The sequence below is a fragment of the Ischnura elegans genome, chromosome 10 (assembly GCF_921293095.1).
Source record: "Ischnura elegans chromosome 10, ioIscEleg1.1, whole genome shotgun sequence".
In the NCBI taxonomy this organism is placed as follows: domain Eukaryota; kingdom Metazoa; phylum Arthropoda; class Insecta; order Odonata; family Coenagrionidae; genus Ischnura; species Ischnura elegans.
In genome coordinates this window covers 78,237,588-78,250,474 of record NC_060255.1, presented here as the reverse complement: position 1 = coordinate 78,250,474, position 12,887 = coordinate 78,237,588, and the positions used below count along the sequence as shown (strand labels likewise).

The 12,887-nt window shown below is 39.5% G+C and overlaps 2 non-coding genes across 2 annotated transcripts; both read right to left on the bottom strand.

Moving 5' to 3' along the window:
- Positions 1-3,551: 3,551 nt before the first annotated feature.
- Trnai-aau lies at positions 3,552-3,625 on the bottom strand. The gene has a single exon. It is a non-coding gene; the product is annotated as a tRNA-Ile (tRNA).
- A 1,663-nt stretch (positions 3,626-5,288) lies between these two features.
- On the bottom strand, positions 5,289-5,362 carry Trnai-aau. The gene has a single exon. It is a non-coding gene; the product is annotated as a tRNA-Ile (tRNA).
- Positions 5,363-12,887: the final 7,525 nt, after the last annotated feature.

The following is a 12,887-nucleotide window of genomic DNA, read 5'->3' as shown; positions in this document are numbered from 1 at the left end:
GCAAGCCACCGCAAGAGCCGATCATAAAATAGAACATCAGGAGAGTGCTGGAGAGATATAAATATTGATATATCCCACCAAGAATTTACCTAAATCCTCAATTGTTCGGTGGGAAAAACGAAATTATTTGTATACCTGTAGTGACCGTAAATGGTGCAATCAACTAATGTATTGTTGTCAACAGTGGTGTCATGATGCCGGAATGCCGTTCCGTAATTGGTTAGCAACAGACATAATAGTCAAATCAGTGGCGTAAGTGGGTGCTTTCCATTCATGCGACTCACGCGTCGACTTGTGTCGACTCGCGGCATTTGTTTATAACTCTCCTATTCCTGTGCGTTACCGTTTGTTGACTCGTGTCACAGCAGTCGGCGACACACACAGAATGGAACACGAAAACCGCGACGCAAGTCGACTTGTGTCGACGTGTGTCAATGAATGGAAAGCACCCAGTATGGAGGGGATAAGGGGATAGATCCCCCCGCCCCCAAAAGCCTCAGAGAAATGAAAAAATATTTAAAGCTATTGTCTAGTTTTGACATGTAATAACTTCATCTGCATAAAGTTAAATCTTTCGTAGCAAAATGATGTAAAATGTATTTCCAGGCATGTAATTTATAAATATTTGCTGTTGACCACCCCAGGACATCCTACCCTCCCCCCCCCCCCCAAAGCATATTCCAAGTAACGCCACTGAGTAAAATAATATTTTTATCAATTTTTTTGAATGATAACTGAACTATTTTTTCCACATAAAATATTTATCAGAGCCTCAGGTACAGGTCTGAGGATGACGTGGAGCGTCGAAACCATGGTAGTGATCTAATAAATATTACATGTGGAAAAACAGAGTTCAACTTTCATTTAATATGAATAAATTCCATAAAGTAACGAACCATCAGCATAAAATTTTTGCCACAAATTCTCTAATACGTACATTCGTAACCAAAACAGAAAAGTTGGTTATAAAATGTAAATAATAATAACTTGTAATAAAAAACACTAAGCGTAATGTTTCAGTTATAAATAAGTTAACGAAAGTGCCTTCCAGCACTGCTAATTTTGCCATGACCTCACTGGTTATCAACGAGGCCTTCAGGGTAGTTAAATCAACAATTACCGCTTGCGATGTATCCACAGTCATCTATTCTTACTGCGGTCAAAGTCGAACTGCTTCAACTTCGCTAAAGCTTAAAATCAAGTCTTCAATCTATTCGTGCTCTCATTGCACTGCATCGCTGTCGCTGTCCACACGTATGGGCCGTGCCTAAAGCATGACTCACACGATAATAGGGTAGTTTCCTTCATCAAAGAAAACGAAAGGCATTGATTGCCATTCGTTATCCACCATTAGTGTAATCATAATATACATATTATTAGGTAATAGAAATCCCAGTTTAGACGAATGGCAATGGTCAATTTTAATCGCATTTGAAAAAGGCCAGTTTGGCGCCCATGCGATGCCACTCCACGTGACGTCACAGGGACCTAGTTCCTATAAGAGTAGATAGGAGTTTTACATCGTCTGAGATTACCAATGCATGCATGGGGCACAGAGTTCAGAGAAACATCTCTTAATAATCACCTACTGCCTATGGTCGGAAAGTTTCCTTCGTTTGATAAGGTATTAATAATCCTTATTTAAGCCAAGCGCTACGTGCTAGCAGCCTGTATCTCAGCGGCGCGCGCATCATCGCCCCAAGGTCACCTCACTTTGCGACAGCGGAAACCAGAGTGACGTTACACGGGATTTTCCCAGCATTCATACTTAGCCGTCGCGTTTTCGCGCGCTTGAAAATTTTCACTTTTCATTTAATCGCAAAAAATAGATATCGTAATTTGAAAATCTAAAAGTGTGAAATTCGTACTCCAGAAGTAATAATCTTTCGATTTAGGCAATAAAAAAATTATAGGAAACCACCCTATTTTTTCCATCCCTTTCGAGGGAAAATTTCATCGAAGGCTCAAATGATGGCAAAAAATTGCTATTTTGCGCGATCATTTTCCGCGATGGCTCGAGGGATGGCAATCCCATCTCTTTTTCCATCGCTCGGCACGTCCCCGTTTGCGTCCCTGAAACCATCGCTGGCACCATCCTTCAGCCAATCAGAACGCACGGCGGCTATCTGCTATTGAAAAGTCACGCCTCGCTTTTAATAAATGTCAGTTGTAAAGTGACGGAATAAGCGTATTTAATAACTCAACATCTACATACTACAACGCAAGCCACCTCTATAGCCGTTTACGCAACAGGAAAGAAAGTTCTCGTTGATATGATATATATACTGAGGTCACCTAGCAATATTTAAAGCCATAGTTTTTCGACTGAAAAATGTATTGCTATGAGGGCCTGTTCAAAAAGTATCGGACCTTCTGTCCTACCGCGTAAACGAATGAAACGCTGGTGACCAAGCTTAGTGGGGATGTGGAGGGCACCGTAATGCACGCGCATGCTCTGTTTCATGTCATAACAAAACTTCAGTCGCTGGCAGTCAGCCTAGTAGAGAAGGCCTCTCTGTTGTGCTCGGCGGTTTTTATCAAGTTATAAATGACAGAAAAACTTGAGCAGCGTTACTGCTTTAAATTTTGCCAAAAGCTTGGCGATTTGTAAGTGGAAACCATTCGCAAGATTGAACAGGCTTTTGGGGGGTCTGCCATGAGCAGTACTCAAACAAAATCAATTTAAAAATGGTCAAACGTCAGTGGAAAGAGAATCGCGTTCAGGCAGGTCATGTCAAGGTCATGTTGCGGGTCTTCTTTGACTCTAGTGGAGTGGTGCATCATGAGTACGCACTACACGGCCAAACCATCACAAAAGAATATTATCTTGTGGTTCTACGTCGCCTACGTGATGCTGTGCGACGAAAACGACCGAATCTGTGGGCAACAAAATCTTGGCAGCTCCATCACCACAATGCACCTGCCCACTCAGCTCATCTAATTCCGAGCTTTCTCGCTAAAAACAACACTCCTCTGGTTCGCCAAGCTCTGTACTCCCCCGACAAGGTTCCCCACGACTTCAGCCTCTTTCCTAAGCTGAAATGTCCCTGAAAGGAACTCGATTTGAAGAAAGAGAAGACATCGAACAGAATACGACGGCCGAGCTTAATAGCATTCCAAAAGATGCCTTCCAGAAATGTTTTGAACAGTGGCAGAAGCGCTGGAAGAAGGGTGTGCATCACCAAGGAGACTACATTGAAGGGTATTTAAAGTTGGTGGCTCTAGTTCAATAAGTGCACTTATAACAAACAAAAGTCCGATATTTTTTAACAGCCCTCGTATACCTATCCGTTTGGCTAAGTTTGTCTTATTTAATCGTTTCTGTTGTACCTGGAAATACAGTGTGACTTAATAGGTGGGAGGGAAATACAGGAAAGACAGTAATTCTCTGCATAAACTTCCTTGGCGCTCCAAATAAAGAGTAAATTGGCACGCAGTACATTCGGAGGGTAAGTCTTTTTGAAAGAGAAAATTTGAATAAAATACCTACGTTGAGAAAGTGATTAACAGGAGTTTGAGAATCGTGGTCTCCCATTGACGTGGTAAAAGATTGGCCCATGGGGGGGTCGAACCCACGACCTTCGCGTTATTAGCACGACGCTCTAACCAACTGAGCTAATGGGCCAATTGTTATTCAGAGAAGAAATGAAGGTACCTACTTAACTTTATTCTTGGAAGCCTGAGTAGCAACAAGTAAGTTGTATGGCTTCCTCCGAGAAATGCGGGGCTTTCGCGGAGTGGGGCTGTAGGTGATAAATCCCTCCATTTCTATGTAATATATTAATGCACGTTGATAACGTTAACTGAGGAAGCTGCAGATCAAAGATAGAAAATTTAAATGGAAATCGTGCCGGTGTTGAAGTTTATGGCAATTTTAAGTGGTTAAGACTGTCGAAGGCTTTAGATAAGTCTATGTAGCAAACATCGAGCTGTGAGTTGGACTCGAAAAAGTTGGTGAAACGGTGGTGCAGTGCAGCAAGGCTAGAGAGACACGGCCTGTAGAGAAGGAAACCTTGCTGATGGGAGGAAACGTGAATAGGGAGAAGTGAAGAGGACAATGTATGATGCGCTCAAAAAAATGGATGGCACGGGAAGATTGGAATTCGTAAGATAATTCTCAATGATGCTTTTGGGGCCAGATTTCAAAATTGGAGTGACATTTGCGTTCTTCCAGTGTGCAGGGAAAGGATCAATGGAGAATGATCTATAGAAGACGATGGGTTTAGGGATTCAAAGGGACGTGGAAGTACGAGAAAGTAAGAGAGAACCGATATTGTCGGAACTACTGCCTTGAAGGAGGGCAGTGTGGCTTGAGAGGACAGAACTTCTTTAAGATTGATGTAAATTCTCATAAAAAGAAAGCAAGAGTGCGTTGGAGTGATATAAATATTGATTACCCCCTGGAATTTTTGGTATAGTACTTGGAGGAGGCAACCGATAGCTAAGGTGATTTGCGCGATGAGGGTGGGATAGGGAAAGATGATTGGAGAGAAACCTGGCGTCATCATTAGCCTGATCTTAACGAAAGGAGCTAAGGGGACCACTGCTTAACGTCCCATCCGACGGACGGAGTACTGTACTTGGAGTGCCCTCCTCACAACACTCAAGGAGGGATTAGGTAGCCTATAAAAAAAATCTCTGCCACCCCCGGGATTTGAACTCGGCCCGGCAACAATTTATTATAGTTCTTTATTGTTCGAGGGAAAAACGAACTTATAAACCTATTCGTGTGGCATAATTTCTCATATTTATAGATTAAGTCGTACCTGGAAATGAAGTGAGGTTCTCCGCTATTAATTTGAGTTTCTTCGTGTAGCTCGTCATAAAGCGTAATTGTGAATGTAGCACCTTTGCCGGATTGGAAAGGATAAAAATTCTTGATGGGGAAAATATAATTGAAATACTGTCACTGATGGGCGAGAAACAGGATTGACCGAGTAAGTGATAAGGAAATCCTAAGAGTAGTCGAGCCGAGGAGGCTCAAGATAACCTTAGAAAGAAGAAGTAAAAGCCCACTTGGCCATATCATAAGACCTACTGACCTGATGAAGACAACTGCCGAGTGACAAGTGAATGACAAGAAAGGAAACCACGAATAAAATATTTAAAATATGGAGCAGGTAAAGAAGAATGTGAAAGAGATATATGTGTTAAAAGATTAACTGATAGGAGTACGTATTAAGTGAAGAGCTGCGTCAAACCAATTGTTTGATATCCATAATTGAGAGAGAGATATTGATATCGAAGTTATGGCATTGGTCGGCACGTACAGCGATGGAGAAAAAATTTGGCCCATGGGGGGATCGAACCCACGACCTTCGCGTTATTAGCACGACGCTCTAACCAACTGAGCTAATGGGCCAGTTGAAAGTAGGTGAAGAAATGTAGGTAGTCATTATAAAGCCTGGGCGGTAGAGCAAAGACTTCTCGGTATGGGGATTCAATTGGCCAACTCCCAAGTCACCGCAATCGAACTTGTCATCTGTAGAGAGGAAGGCTTTCGCGAAACTATTGAGCGATGAGAATGTTTTCATATCACAAGCCGACAACGGAAGCGCTACCGTCCTTCTGAATAGAAAGTACTAAGTACATCAAAAATATCTCCCATATTCTTGAAGACCCGGCATACCAAAAATAGTGAACTGGAATCTTCGACCTGAACACTCTGGCGGTAGTACCAGCAAGACTGATGTTATTGCCATGGCAACCAACGCTGTTTTCATCATCATAAGTAGCGAGTGTGTAGCTTAAGAGGAGTAAAACTATCCACACTAAAAACATTAAGTGATATGGGCGGAGAATACCTGCCCAAAACTCCAAGATTTTTACGAGAAGTTCAAAGTTAATTGCACCTGGATTTTTGGATAGATAATGGAACTAGGTAGGAATTTTGGTAGTGAATTAACAATAGGGTAGTTTCCTTCATCAATGAACACGAAAAGCATTCATTGCGATTCGTTGCCCACCATTAATGTATTCATAGTTTACAAATTATTGGTTTTAGAAATACCAGTTTAGACGAATGATAATGGTCAAATTTAACCTCATTTGAAAAAGACCAGATTGGCGCCCATGCGATGACACTCAGCGTGACGTCACAGGGACCTAGATTCTATATATTCTACGTATTCATTCCCTTTTATATCCTTTTTTATCTGTCCTATGTAACTCATTCGGGGTCATCCCTTGCCCTTCTTCCTTTCCGTTTGTGCCTATACGATTGTTTTCAGAAGGCCGTCATGCCTCATTATGAGGCCAACTAAGTTGTCCGGTCTCCACCTTATGGTTTTTAGAAGAATTCATTTTACTTCAACCCTTCTTGGCACTTTCTCATTACTTACTCAATTTCAATCCATTTTATCTTCACAATTCTGACGCGGTAGTAATTGAAAATGAAGACCTTCATCGCACATCGCGGATATCTCCGTCCTCATATCTTTCTCCTCTATCGTAAGGATATGGGTAACCTGATTAGAAGATATGTAAAGCTGACAGGGAAGAAAGCGATGCCTCTCTATTCTTTATTCTTTTATTAGGGAATATATTGGAATTACGGTACGTGAGGTCTCCCCTAAAAAGTGTTCCACCATATTCAAACATTTATCCTCTCTGAAAGTGCAGCATTAAAACGAAAACGCTGCTATCAAATCGAAAATTTTATCTCCGTAGTCACCATGTAGTCTATACTTGTTGCTATACAGTGCTATGCAGTCTATACTTGTATTTCATTTGAATCGTAGAATGTCGAACATAAATAGTGTTATGTCTTTACGAGGGATTTGAATCAACGGCGTAGTTATTTTATATCTTACTGTCACTTACGAATGTCCTTGATTGAATTAAAATTTGAGCGAACAGCTGCATCAAACCTAGTTCTGCAAGAAAACCATGTCATGCCACGGGAAACCATGAAAAAGCGTAGCCACTTGCGTGCAAGTTTTAAGATCATCAATTATTTTTTTCCCTTCAGCTCAGTAAGTGAAAGTGTCGTGCAAGTGATACGAAGGTCGTGGGTTTTACTACCATCGGATTTTTCCCCATCTCCACGAGCGAAGCATAGCTTTGAGAGCTCATTTCTTTACACAATACTTTCATCATCTCTTCATATCATCGGTGTTAATACTTTCAATTTTACTCTGAAAATATATTAGTCTTTTCCCTCCATATATTTCTAACTCCCTTTTTCCAGGTGCTTAGCAGTATAAAAATGTTCTCATTACTGCAACACTATTGAGAATATATATCATGCTAGGAGTTGCCTATATAATCAATTCAGGCGTCCAAACGAACTGTTTGTTTTTCCAATAATATTGCATTCATGTGGATCAACTATTTTGTTGTTCCCACGGTGAAATTTATCTCGGTTTTCACCATCGTCGTTCTTTAACTGTGTATTGATATATCCAGGGCCGGTTTAAGGGGTACCTAAGCCAAGTAAGCCACGCGGCCGGTAGGACGCCAAGCAAAGTGGAACGCATAAGCGCTGTCTTTTTAGTCCCTCAAATATCACATTCAAATTATAAGATCAAGCACATTAAAGTTCACGGTGATATAAGTCTCGACCTGTACTCCTAAAGTATTAGTATTTATTTTAAAATTCATCCAGAGAGAATCCCTTCCACTTGTCAAGTTATATAAAATAGATAGAAAAAGTAGCTTATTTTTGACGGGGGGGGGGGGGGGGGGGGGGGGGGACATTTTTGAGCAGAACCGGAAGAATGGATATATTATTCGAACTTTCTATCATTTAGAGAATAGATTAACTAAGACATGTTAAACCCACATCATTTCTAGCATCTTATGGTATTGTAAATAAAAAATATGCTATATTAAATGTTTTTTTTTACATATTGGTCTAAATGGCGTTCGGTCCTCTTTTCGATAAAAATGATTGACCCTAATTCACCATGGTCCTCTGATTGAGATTCCACCAGCAAACTTCTTCGGAATCAATTCCATAATCATAAATGTGTCAATGTTAGCTCATATGACTGTATTTTATCAAATTTCGCTAAAAATAATAATTATAGTCGTGATTTTCAAGCAATCTCTTTCAAATTGCATGTAATTGGATAACTAGTGTAAGGTCTTGTATAGGCTTGTCTGTGCATAGAAAGAATGTAAATAAAGATAAGAATATGAATACTTTTCTGACAACAAACTGTGATTTGATGTGTCTTAGTATTATAATCATGATAGGAATGCAACCTAGGCAACTCCACCACAGTTTTTGGCCCATTAAATGGTGCAAATAGAATCACAATACCTTAGTTGAATGAAAATGGCGCCACATTCTGCTCTAGCAGATGGAAAAAGTGTTAATTTTAAAATATGTGCATTGGACTAACCACAGTCTGTGCCCACACATTCATATTTGTTTTTAAGATCGATGAATGTTACTCATCTCACAAAAACGTTTTTAAAGCAAAATGAAACAAAACTATTAGTTAAAAATTCTAGTGAAACTCCATCAGGCCGCCAAGGAAATGTTTGTACGAAGCAGTGTCTTTTAGAAAAATATTTCAAAGCGGTATTACGACCTTCTTTCCACCCTTACAAATTGGAGACAGATCCTTAGACTTCGGAGATATTTGTCTTGCTAATTGTTTCATAGCGAGAAAAGTATTAAGATTGTTTTATGAAAACATGCCACCTTAGTAATAACAACGCAATCATTATTTTTTTTAATAGATACATAATTATAAAACCAGATGTTCGGTATGAGCATCTGGTTTTAGATCATGAGCATACAGCTGCGGATTACAGGGGAGAACGGTGCTCTTTTTTCAATCTAAAAAGAAAAATATTTATGTAATAAATTAGAATTTTTACTCATATAATCAAACGCAAATCAAAACAAACATTCTGTTGATGTATTTTTATATTTCGAGGATATATTTTTCTGCTTAGGCACAGCCTTTCCAACTCGTGTCGCTTTAATTTTTGAAGTTAGGCGTTGTGTGGATTCATGAGGTCAGAGTCGGAAATGGGCAACAATGCTTTGGGTACACTTCTTTTAACTTCGTGACCTCATTGACCTTGGGATGAGATCTTTTTCCTTTCTCTTCCGTTCCGTTAAGGCTTCCTTCATGTTACGGCGCATCAATGAATGGAGTTTGAATGAATGGGCATTCTTTTTCATTTTTTTATCCAGAACTTCTGAATAGGGAAGAGATGGAGGCGAAGTAATACCTATCGCTGGAGAAGCTTCGCTTCCCTTTCTCTGTGAGTTATCGTCTGGGGATATTGGCCTGGCCTCTCGCCTCGGGCGGGGCAGATGTTTTTGTGAGGCGGGGAAGATTTGCCGAAGATGATATGCCGTGATATATCCCTCCCATTCCTCAATCACCGAAGTAGTTATTCAGGCTTGCCTTCCCCTTGCATAAGAACAGAAATTCAACTTGATTACGGGTCTGAGGAAGTGCTACTCTGGTCAGAGATTCCTCAATACTCTCATTCAACTCTCGCCCTAGCCTTTAAGAAAGGTGTAAAATGGAGATGCTGGGAATCCACGTCAAAAATTCGATACTTACGTTGCGATGCTCACTGAAATTGTAGCTATGGTATATGACTTTTAGACGCCTTTAAGGGACGCATAACTTCAGCTAGACTGGAAATATGAATTTTTTGTGAACTGTAACTCGTTTAAAACTTATCGCCATCATCTTGACGTTTTTAGTATAGGTTGAATAAGACATTGTCAACATTTTCCCATTATTCAAAAGTGAAAATTTTCACTAATTTTTAGTATTTTATCGGAAGTAAAAACTTAGATTCGGCGGATTGTGGAGGCTTATTTTATATAATAGTGGTTCGAGCTCTTGGCTATTGATAGAAGGTCCAATGTTCAAATTTGGAGTGAAGTCTTCCGAGACCTCCACACCAAAATCCTTGAAGTGGTAGGTGGCCTAAGAAGGACCTGGCCTTCCCCAGCCTGATTGTGTGATGTTCTAGTCCCTAGTTTCCTAGTCCGGAGTCTGCTCTTCCGTCACCTAACAAAAATATTCGTGCTTGGTCACTGATAGCTGAATTTATTCCTGTTAAAAATACAGGTAAATGTTGACAAGGGTTTACTGAAAAACTTATATCATCAGACCAATACAGTGGCTGTAAAAGGCGGAAAAAACATGATTTCGCTGTAATTTTAAATCAGCACATTGTCGTCGATACATGGGATACTATTTGATGCTTGAGATATTACAAGCATAAATCGACCCAAAGCACCAACGACTGGGTAATTTGAGAAATTATTATTAAGAACGGCATTAGATTGAGATCCATTAAAATGGAAGTATAACATAATACTTCTTTAGTTAAAAGGCGCGCTCTGCAATAAAATACGAGTTTCCTGCCAGTGAAAATATATTTTTTTCACCTATTCGAGATTTAGTTGGTTCACATAATTGAAAATTATAAGTTGATTGAACCGGTTTCAACATGTAATTTCATAAACATTGACAAGCTCACCGAGGCACTTGGTTTGAATCTACGGCTTGAGGACTTTGAATACGCTATTTATGCCAAATAAGCAATATTCGGTTCAAGGAGGAATAAGCAAAATCAAAGATAAGGAAATAGTTAATACTGACTAATACCAGGGAGCTCAAGGTTTTTCCTTCTGACTTAGCTCTAATGGAATTCATCCATTCACCACGTTTCCTTCTTAACGCCCCATTGAAAGTAATATGCATGACTTCATTTCTCCGAGGAACGCAGGAAGTTTAAGTATTTCAGATTTTCCCGACGTAGTGGTTAAGGGAAGAGTCCTGGGGATTCCCACCGGATTTGTGAGTAGTTCAGACCTCAAGAGTATGTGAAAAAAAAGAGAAAATTTCCGATTCTGTGCATGCAACTAACATTGAAATGGAATAATTCACAACTATGTGATCTAAAACCCCTAGCCTCCAAATTCGATTCGATTACCCAAGAATTGAAGGACATCACATCAGTTAAATTTCAAAAAGATTTTTATTCGATTTATTTTCATTCGATTTTCATAAAAAAATTATGAATATATTAGCATGAAGAATGTTTTATAAACGTACTTTAATTTTTATCAAATTCATTTCGATTGCTGTATGATTACTGTATGACTTTGTATTGAGTGATGCTAAAAATTACATTGCGATGCTGAAAGTAGTGAATTTGCATGCTTTTAGAAATCTTTAAAATTTTTGCTTTCATTTTTTTCGAAACTTGATTTTTTAATTTGCATAAGAATTTTTTATCTTCATTTTCCTGTTAACCAAAGTTATGCAGAGTATTTTATGATTTTTATTTATTAAATTTACAGTCTGAGTGACTATACATTTATGTAGGATCCAAAGGAGTTTCTTAGAGCCAATAAAATTTATTTATGTATTGTTTCCGACCTTTACGTACCTAGGAATATCGCTGTTTGGCTGATTTTGAAGGTAGCATTGATTGAGCCATAGTTAGTTGGATGGTTAGATAGATGGTTACTTTTGTTAACTTGTCACTTATGTTCGTTTCAAAAAAATTATTTCCATTAAATTTCTCATCTACATCTACATCTATATAATACCCCGCAAGCCGCCTAAAAGGCGTGTGGCAGGGGGTGTTAGGACACCAGCCGTTTACAGCTAAAAAAAATAAATGAAGTACTCTAACGAGGTTGGTACTAGCGTTTATTAAAGTCCTTTATGGTTCGGGGGAAAAACGAATTCCCATATCTATCCGTTCGGCAAAACATCTCTCTTAATTTATCGCTTCTATCGGACCTGGAAATATAGTATGGCTCTAATATTATGTTCTCTGTTTTGCTCCTATATCCATTCTTAATTTTTCAATCAATCTAAGCCTAGCGCGCAGCCTCCGAGTCTCCAATGGCTCCCAGCCTAATTCGCTTAACATCTGGGTAACACTGTCTGTACGCCCGTAGCAGTTTTTGACGAAACGCGCAGCCTTCCTTTGTATTTTATTCAGTTCGCGGATTAATTCTTTCTGCACGGGATCCCATACGCTCGCTGCATATTCAAGGTACGGTCGGACGAGAGCGAAATATCACCTTTCTTTCACATTCTCATCCGAAAATCTTCCCACAATACGGTTGACGAATCCTAATTTCTTCAGGGCTATGCCGCAAATATTCTTTATATGTGTACCCCACGTGAGGTTCGAGGTTATCGTAACTCCCAGGTATTTCACTTCGCCTGTTGCCTTTATGTTAATACCATCCACTGCATAAACATGGTTTGAGTTGGACGAATTCAGCAAGAAATGTAACGCCATACATTTGCTCAGATTAAGGTCGAGTCCTCACTCTTGGCTCCACAATTTTAGCGCAGAAAACTAGAATAAATTGGCCAGAAACTAAACTGAGCTATTTTTCTTGTTGCCATTGTACTCGGGTTGCCGCCATATTGATGACACCGTGTGGTTTGATTGATATATGATGACTCATTCATCAGACATCAGTTGACGCAGTGGAAACCCGGAAACCATGACAGCGTATACCACTCACGCGCTGAAGCTTTCGTAAGAACTGAGCTGTTTTCTTGCTTTACTAATTAATAACTTCATAAATTATTTTAATTAAAATTTATTTTTTAATAAAAATTATTTGAATAAAATTTACTTTATAAATTAGTACCTACACAATGAGGGTGGTAACGTGGATTTTTCTAAATACAGGCCTCTGTGGTGGTAAAATCATCACATTAAACCCATATTTACTTACTTTACTGTAAGCGGTCAGGCGGAGAGGACTACGCGATGATAAACTAAGGCTTTCTATTCTCTTCTGTCCTTTGATATGTTTCGCCAGACGGCCAGGTTTTTAGCTGGTAGCCTACCTTCTATTGCCATGTCCATATAGGAAATCTTTCCTTATTCATTCTAACCACATGCCCAGCTCGTTCCGATCT